Genomic DNA, 9492 nt, shown 5'->3' with positions numbered 1-9492 from the left:
GCAGCGAGGAGGCGCGGGCGGCGGCTGGATGGGCCGCGGGGGCCCTCCCCGGGCTTCGGCGGGCCGCGGGCGGGAGGCCACGTGGCAGCGCGCCACTGGCTGCGGGCAGCGGCGGCGACTCGTTCGGTGGGAACCGAACGTGTCCGGCGGCGGAGATGGAATTTTTAGGGTTAGGGGGGAGAAGAGACCCGAGATTTGGAAGGAGGGGTCTATATATAGGCGTAGAGGGAGCTAGGAAGCTCCAAATGGAGTGCGGTTTGCGGCCACGCGATCGTGATCGAACGCTCTAGACGATGGGAGAGGTTTTGGTGGGTTTTGGTCCAAATTGGAAGGGTGTTGTGCTGCAACTCACACAAGGCCTTCTCGGTCCCTCGGTTAACCGTTGGAGTATCAAATGAAGTCCAAATGGCACGAAACTTGAAGGCGGTCTACCGGTAGTAAACCAAGGCCACATGACAAGTCTCGATCCAATCCGTTAATGTTTAACCCCCACACACGAAAAGAGGTAGAAAGGACCACCGGAGGACATATGAGCGCCGGAATGCAAAACGAACAATGGGGAAAATGCTCGGATGCATGAGACGAACATGTGTGCAAATACAATGCACATGGTGATGTGATATGAGATGCATGACAAAGACAACAACACACGGAGACAAAAACCCGGCAACAAGGAAATAAAATAACTTAGTGCCGGAAATGGCAAGAGTTGGAGTACAGATAAGGTAAATTACATCCGGGGTGTTACAACACTCCACCACTACGAAAGGATCTCGTCCCGAGATCTAGGACTGGAAAAACTCCGGGTACTCAGAACGGAGGTGATCCTCGCGTTCCCAGGTGGCTTCACGGTCGGAATGGTGTGACCACTTGACTTTGAGGAATTTGATTGACTTGTTGTGAGTCTTGCGCTTAGTTTCTTCAAGAATAGCAACTGGGTGCTCACGATAAGAAAGGTCTTCTTGGAGATCAATGTCTTCGAAGTTGACGGTACGGTCAGGGGTCTTGAAGCACTTGCGGAGCTGAGACACATGGAACACATCGTGCACGTTTGCAAAGTTGGAGGGAAGCTCGAGTTGATAGGCGAGATCGCCTCTCTTGCTGACGATCTTGAAAGTACCCACGTATCTAGGGGAAAGCTTCCCTTTGATGCCAAAGCGACGAGTACCTTTCATTGGAGAGACGCGGAGGTAAACATGGTCTCCGATCTCGAAAGCCAAATCACGATGTTTGCTATCGTAGTAGCTCTTCTGGCACGATTGCGCTGCATTGAGGTTATCACGAATGACTTTGCACATCTCTTCTGCCTCTATGATCAAGTCGTTGCCAAGAAGTTGACGTTCACCAGTCTCTGACCAGTTAAGAGGAGTACGACACTTCCTGCCATAGAGAATTTCAAATGGGGCCTTGCCCGAACTCACTAGCTGTTGTTGTAGGAGAACTCGGCATATGGAAGACAATCTTCCCACTTCATACCGAAAGAGATAACACAAGCCCTAAGCATATCTTCGAGAATCTGATTGACACGCTCGACTTGGCCGCTAGTTTGAGGATGAAAAGCTATGCTGAAACGGATGTTGGTGCCCATGGCCTTCTGAAAAGAATCCCAAAACTTCGAGGTGAAGATGCTGCCACGATCTGAAGAAATCAACCGCGGAATACCATGTAGAGAGACAATCCAAGAGGTATAAAGCTCCGCCAATTGAGCTGCTGTGATAGACTCTTTGATAGGCAGAAAGTGAGCCACTTTAGTGAGTTTGTCGATGACAATGAATATAGCATCATTGCCACGCTTAGACTTTGGAAATCCCGTCACGAAGTCCATCTCAATGTGGTCAAACTTCCATTCTGGAATGGCAAGAGGTTGGAGGAGACCAGCTGGTCGTTGGTGTTCTGCCTTCACTCTTCTGCAGACATCACATTCATTCACGAACTGAGCAATCTCACGCTTCATTCGAGTCCACCAATACGCCTGCTTGAGGTCATGGTACATCTTCATACTTCCAGGGTGGATGGAGAGGAGAGAATTGTGAGCCTCGTTCATAATGACTTTACGAAGGTCACCTTTAGGCACAACAATGTGATCCTCGAAGAATAGAGTATCCTTGTCATCAAGGCGATAACACTTGTATTTAGGTTGACTGGCAATCCCAATCTTCACCTTCTTCACCATAGCATCAAGAAGTTGGGCCTCGCGAATCTGATCTTCCAAAGTAGGAGAGACTTGAAGATTGGCGAGGAACCCTTGAGGAACAACTTGCAGATTGAGTTTGTGGAAAGCTTCACAAAGCTCGGGTTGGTAAGGCTTGATAATCAAACTGTTGCAGTAAGCCTTTCTGCTCAAAGCATCAGCAATTACATTGGCCTTGCCTGGAGTATATTCGATACTCGGATTATACTCTTGAATCATTTCGACCCAACGAGTCCGCCTGAGATTGAGATTAGGCTGAGTGAAGATGTACTTGAGACTCTTGGGGTCAGTGAAGATGTCCACTTTTCTTCCCAATAAGAGATGTCTCCAAGTCAAAAGAGCATGCACAACTGCCGCCAACTCGAGGTCATGAGTGGGGTAGTTCTTCTCGTTGGGCTTCAACTGGCGAGAGGTATAAGCCACAACTTTCTTATCTTGCATCAACACTGCACCCAGACCTTGAAGAGAGGCATCACAGAAGACCTCGAACGGTTTGGATTCATCAGGAGGAGTCAGAACCGGAGCAGTGACTAATGTCTCTTTCAGGTTGTTGAAAGCGATGTCACATTCAGGAGACCAAACGTACTTCACGTGCTTCTGGAGAAGGTTTGAAAGAGGCTTCACGATCTTTGAGAAGTTCTCAACGAACCTTCTACAGTAGCTTGCGAGACCAAGGAAGCTGCGGAGTTGCTTCACGTTCTGAGGTGGTTCCCAATTCACAATTGCAGACACCTTCTAAGGGTTCACCGCTATGCCCTTGGCAGAAATGATATGCCCAAGGTAGAGAACTTCATCGAGCCAAAACTCGCACTTTGAAAACTTGGCGTAGAACTGATGTTCTCTGAGCTTATCCAGCACCAAACGCAAGTGCTTGGCATGATCTTCCTTGTTCTTGGAAAACACCAGAATGTCATCGAGGTAGACCAAGACGAAGTCATTTGTATAAGGGTTGAAGATGAAGTTCATCATGCGAGACAAAGTCGGAGGAGCATTGACGAGGCCAAAAGACATGACAGTATATTCATATGAATCATAGCTTGTTCTGAATGCTGTCTTGGGGATATCTTGCTCACGAATTCGAATCTGGTGATAGCCCATACGGAGATCAAGCTTGGAGAACACTTGAGCACCTTTGAGTTGTTCAAACAGCTCGTTGATGTTGGGAAGTGGGTACTTGTTCTTTATAGTCTTCTTGTTCAATGGACGGTAGTCAACACAAAGTCGGTTCGTTCCATCCTTCTTCTTCACAAAAAGAACTCCACAACCCCACAGAGAAGAACTAGGTCGGATGAGACCCATTCGCTCTTGAATATCGAGTTGCTTCTTCAGCTCCTTCAACTCTTCAGGTCCAAGCTTGTAAGGACGTTTGCAAACAGGTTCCATGCCAGGCTCGAGATCGATGACGAATTCAACTGGCCGGTGCGGAGGCATTCCTGGAGGCTCTTCTGGAAAGACGTCTTGATATTCGCAAACGACCGAAATTTGAGAGATGGCATCCAGCTTGCCCTTCTCATTGAGAGAAAACAGACGGATGGTATCGTCATTAGCGGCAAAGACAATTACATCCTCAAATGAATGAGTCAATTGAATCTGCCTGGAAGCACAATCAAGCTGAGCCTTGTGCTTAGAAAGCTAGTCCATTCCGAGAATAAGATCAATATCCGAGTTACCAAGGACCATTGGAGAAGCCAGAAACTTGAAGTCGCCCATCATGATAGAAACATCCGGGACTATTGAAGTAGCCCTCATAGACTTAGCCGGAGAAACCACTCCCATAGGTTTAACCAACATTTGCGAAACGAAGTCATGCTTGGAAACAAATGATCTTGACATGAAACAATGCGATGCACCAGTGTCAAAAAGAACTTTTGCAGGAGTAGAGTTAACTGGAAAGTTACCCATGATGACATCTGATGAGTCCTCTGCCTGAGCTGCGTTCAGCAAGTTGACCTTGGCGTGCTTGGGGTTATGCTTGACCACTACAGTACTTGCATATCTCACAGGAGGAGGAGGAAGATGCCTCTGATTGAAGCATTTGTTGGCATAGTGACCCTTTTGTTGGTACTTGTTGCACGTGACCTCCGAGAGCGGACGGTGATACGAAGCACTCGATCTTGGAGCTTGAGACGAAGTCTTGTTCTGAAAGCCAGGGTTGGGTGGTGGGAAGATCCACTGCCACCTTTGCTCTTCTGCTGATAAGGCTGACGGAACGGAGGAGGAGTAAGCCAATACTTTTGCTGCTTAGCCACTTGGGTTGAGGAAGAAGGAGTTGCATCTCTGACTCGCTTCTTGGAAGCATCGCACTTCAGTTGAGCAGTCTCTTGCTTCATTGCCATGTTGTAAAACTCATCGTACTTCTTGGGCTCAAAGAGGACGAGAGCAAGTTGGAGTTCTTCTCTGAGACCACCCTGAACTGGTATATCATGCTCTTCTCGTCAGGGACGTCCTGCTTAGCAAAACGAGCGAGCTTCTGAAACATGATGTTGTACTGGTAAACAGACATAGTGCCTTGCTTCAGGTCGCGGAATTCCTCACGCTTGCTTTCAACCACACTCTGAGGAATATGATGAGCTTTGAAGTCTTGACAGAATTCATCCCAGGTAATCACACAGCCTCCTCTAGAATCTTTGTACCGCTGAAACCATTCTGTAGCTTGGTCTTTGAGTTGGAAGGAGGCGAACTTGACAAAGTCCTCAGGCCTGACGTTACTGCACTCGAAATGCTTGCATATGTCCATGAGCCAATCATCAGCGTCTGTTGCCTCAACACAATTGCTGAAGGTCTTTGGCTGGTTAGCAAGGAACTGGTTGAGTGTAGCAAACTGATTCTGATTGTTACCATGGCCCTGGTTCCCTTGGTTGTGCTCTTGAAGAAGTTGTATGATCAGCTGCGTGTTTGCATTGGTAGCGGCCATCACAGCTTGCCATGCCTCCGGAGGTGGAGGTGGTGGTGGCGGATCAGGATTCGGAGTCGTGCGCATTGGAGGAGCCATCCTGAAGAGGTTGACATCCGTTAGCATCTTGACAGACAACTATTTAAGATGAATCAAGTGGGTTGAAATTGCAACATATAGTCTTCACATTCGAACAAAATGAACGAATGCATTCCAATTGAAATGGTCACATTTCCATAAATTGAGAAGCCACTTAGAATTGAGGTAGAAGAATAAAACCAACAAGGTACGGACAAGAACGAATACTTGGTGAGGATTACTCAATCCCAAACCAAATATCCGCGGAAGAAGAACTAGAGCTACAAGAATTCCCACCTATGAACCTCCCGAACCTTTCCGGTTATGCAATCAGGTGTTGGGGATACAGGGGAAGCATAATATCTCACCCAAATCTAGCAAATCCTACATCCAGTTGTATCCATCCTTCAACACATAACCGAGAAAACTTCGGAAATCATTTACCTCAACCTTCGAAAAGCATCCGTTATACAAGTTATGGCAATACTCCCGAACTCCCGCCCCAATACTAGGTGGCGTCGAGGTTATCTCACCAACAACTGCATAAAAGAGATTTTTGATGTCGGCGAAACTCAGGTATTCCAGAATCTCAACGATAAAATTGTGACGACAACACCTCGGAGCTCAACTCCTCGGGACATTGCCACAACCCCTAAATGACAGGAGGCACCAAGAACAATGTTCTCGTCACAAATCGATCGGAACGATTCCAAGATAGCCGCGTGATCCTAATTTTTTTAGTGAAATTTGAGAAGAGAAGAGTCAAAACTCTATGTTAGGATGCCTTACCAGAGCGATGAAGGGAGTGGGGAGTAAAAAGAATTCCTAAACTCCCCGACATATAATTCCTAAATGACTCAAAACATTTTTCTAGACTCAATAGCGCCAACGATTCGATCAAGCAGGGGGCTCCTAAGGTCGGGGAAGGCTCTGATACCAACTTGTAACGCCCTCGATGCGGCTATATCTCCCACGTATCGAAGCACGACTTAGAGGCATAACCGAATTGAAAGCAATGTCGTAAGTGAGGTAATCTTCACAACAACCCATGTAAATAAATAAAAGGGGAAAAGATACATAGTTGGCTTACACTCGCCACGTCACACAAATACATGAATAGCATTACAATCATCCAATACACTCATGGTCCGACTACGGTACCAAAATAAAGATCAACCCCCACAAGCGACACGGTCCCCGATCGCCCCAACTGGGCACCACTATTGATCATCTGGGAAAGACACATAGTAACGACGAGAGTCTTCATCGAACTCCCACTTGAGCTCAAGCGTATCGTTTGGAACGGTATCGTCGGTCCCTGCATCTGGTTTAGGAAGGAATCTGTGAGTTACGGGGACTCAACAATCTCGCACCCTCGCGATCAAGACTATTTAAGCTTATAGGTAAGGCAAGGTATGATGTGGAGCTGCAGCAAGCGACTAGCATATATGGTGGCTAACCTATTCGCAAAAGAGAGCGAGAAGAGAAGGAAAAAGCATGGCCGAACAACTATGATCAAGAAGTGATCCTAGAACAACCTACGTCAAGCATTACTCCAACACCGTGTTCACTTCCCGGACTCCGCCGAGAAGAGACCATCACGGTTACACACACGGTTGATTCATTTTAATTAAGTTAAGATTCGGGTTATCTACAACCGGATATTAACAAATTCCCATCTGCCCATAACCGTGGGCACGCCTTTCGAAAGTTCAAATCCCTGCAGGGGAGTCCCAACTTAGCCCATCACAAGCTCTCACGGTCAATGAATGATATTCCTTCTCTCGAAACATTCCGATCAAACTCGGCATCCCGGTTACAAGACATCCTCGACAATGGTAAAACAAGTCCAGCAAGACCACCTGCTGTGCCGACAAATCCCGATAGGAGCTGCACATATCTCGTTCTCAGGGCACACCGGATAAGCTAAGCATACGGGAGCCAACGTAACCCAAGTTGCCAAGGGACGGCCCGCACGGTGCTTTGGGTTGGACCAACACTTAGAGAAGCACTGGCCCGGGGGTTTAAAATAAAGATGACCCTTGAGTCCGCGAAACCCAAGGAAAAAGGCTAGGTGGCGAATGGTAAAACCAAGGTCGGGCCTTGCTGGAGGAGTTTTATTCAAGGCGAACTGTCAAGGGGTTCCCATTATAACCCAACCGTGTAAGGAACGCAAAATCCGGGAACATAACACCGATATGACGGAAACTAGGGCGACAAGAGTGGAACAAAACACCAGGCATAAGGCCCAACCTTCCACCCTTTACCAAGTATATAGGTGCATTAAGATAAACAAGGTAATATAGTGATATCCCAACAATAAACAATGTTCCAACAAGGAACGATCTCCAAGCTTCACCTGCAACTAGCAATGCTATAAGAGGGGCTGAGCAAAGCGGTAACATATCCAAACAACGGTTTGCTAGGACATGGTGGGTTAGAGGTTTGACATGGAAATATGGGAGGCATGGTAATCAAGTGGTAGGTATCATAGCATAGGCATAGCAAAAGAGCGAGCATCTAGCAAGCAAAGATAGAAGTGATTTCGAGGGTATGGTCATCTTGCCTGCAAAGTTCTCAGAGTTGACTTGATCCTCGTAAGCAAACTCAACGGGCTCCTCGTTCACGAACTCGTCTCCCGGCTCTACCCAAACAAGAACAACAAGTAAAATGAACGCAATCAACCACATGCAATGCTCAAACAACATGATGCAAACATGGTATGATATGCGGGATGCGGTATGTGATGCATATGCATGACTTGCAAAGGAATGAAAGAACCTGGCCTCAACTTGGAAATCCAAGAGTGCCACTGGAAAGGTGAGGTGATTTCGGTTGAAATCGATATAAAGATCACCAGAATCGGATACACGGTTTGGAAATGGCAAGCAAAACAAATATGGCACCGGTCTGCGATAATCAGAAAGTAGCCTCCTAAATGCATCAAGATAAATATGCTACAACACTCAAACATGACAACAAAATATATGGCAGGGATCCACTCATGAATCTTGACAAAAGATGAACACTGAGCTATGGCTAATTCATCCATTAACAGGTTCAAACAAGCATGGCAAAAGTGCAAATGATAACAGGTTTCAGACTTAGTGAAATTAACACAAGTCTGGAATTTATCATCAGGAAGCAAACTTTAGAGCAAGAAAACTACATTCTACAGGAACTTAACATGGCAAAGCAAGGCATGGCATGAAGCTACTCAAAACACTTAACAAAAGTCCCTTAGTGACCTTGAGCCAAAAGGGATCAAAAAATACAATTGCAAGCATGTGAACATAGTAAGAACATAAACATATTCAGACTTAGTGAAAAACTGGAGCATGCAAATCAGTTAACGAGTAGGCATGTTTACGAGCTCGATGCACTCACTACAGAGCATTGCATGACAAACTAAGGATACACCCATGAAGAAGACATGGCATAGGAGCTACACATGGCAAGAACAATAACATAGCATGCACGGATCAATAGCAACATCCTCGGCAAAATCGCTAAACATGTCAACAATCTGCCAGGATTCGCTTTATAGCAAAAGTAGAGCTCGATTGACTCAAGCTAGGGTGCTCCATAATTGCAAACAAAGACATGGATGGATAGAGCACCACAATGGTAACAAAACCTCCTTACTGATCATCTTCAAAAGAGGCACAGATCACTAGGAAACAACATGAACATATGGCATAACGACAAAAACAGAACAAGGACTTAGTGAAATTCCAAGTCCCTGAAATCAGCATTACCGATTACGCTACTTTGCAAGCTTGGGCTAGTCACCACAAATATCACAAAAATACATGGCAAGCACCTCTATAAAGATGGCATGGCATATAACAAAACACATGTAGAGCTCAGGATCATAGCATGCACACATTAATCATGGCAAAAATGACAAAATGCCATTTGCTGAAACAGATCTGACAAATTCCTCATATAGCCCTCTTCCAACAGCATTTCGGGGATGCTATGAGATTAGATGAAATGATGCTATGAGATGAAATGATGTACTCGTCGAGATGAACATTTTTATATGCTACACGCATGAATCGGAGCTACGGATGCAGAGTTATGGCATGCCAAAGTTTGCAAAAAAAATTAGGGTTCGGGGATGAAAAGTCAACTGAGTGAAATAGATCTCAGATCCAGGCGGTTACTGTAGCTTCGTGCGACGAGGTTCGCCGGAAATGGCCGCCACGGTGGCCGGAGTTGTCGGAGACGAGGCAGGGAGGTGCTCTCGGGCCGAATCTCGCCGGATCCGACCGGCGAGGAGCCGGGGCAGCGACGGGAAGGCGGGGCGGAGCCGGGGCCAGCTCGG

This window comes from Triticum aestivum, chromosome 3A (genome assembly GCF_018294505.1).
Source record: "Triticum aestivum cultivar Chinese Spring chromosome 3A, IWGSC CS RefSeq v2.1, whole genome shotgun sequence".
NCBI lineage: Eukaryota > Viridiplantae > Streptophyta > Magnoliopsida > Poales > Poaceae > Triticum > Triticum aestivum.
This window is presented reverse-complemented; position numbering follows the sequence as displayed.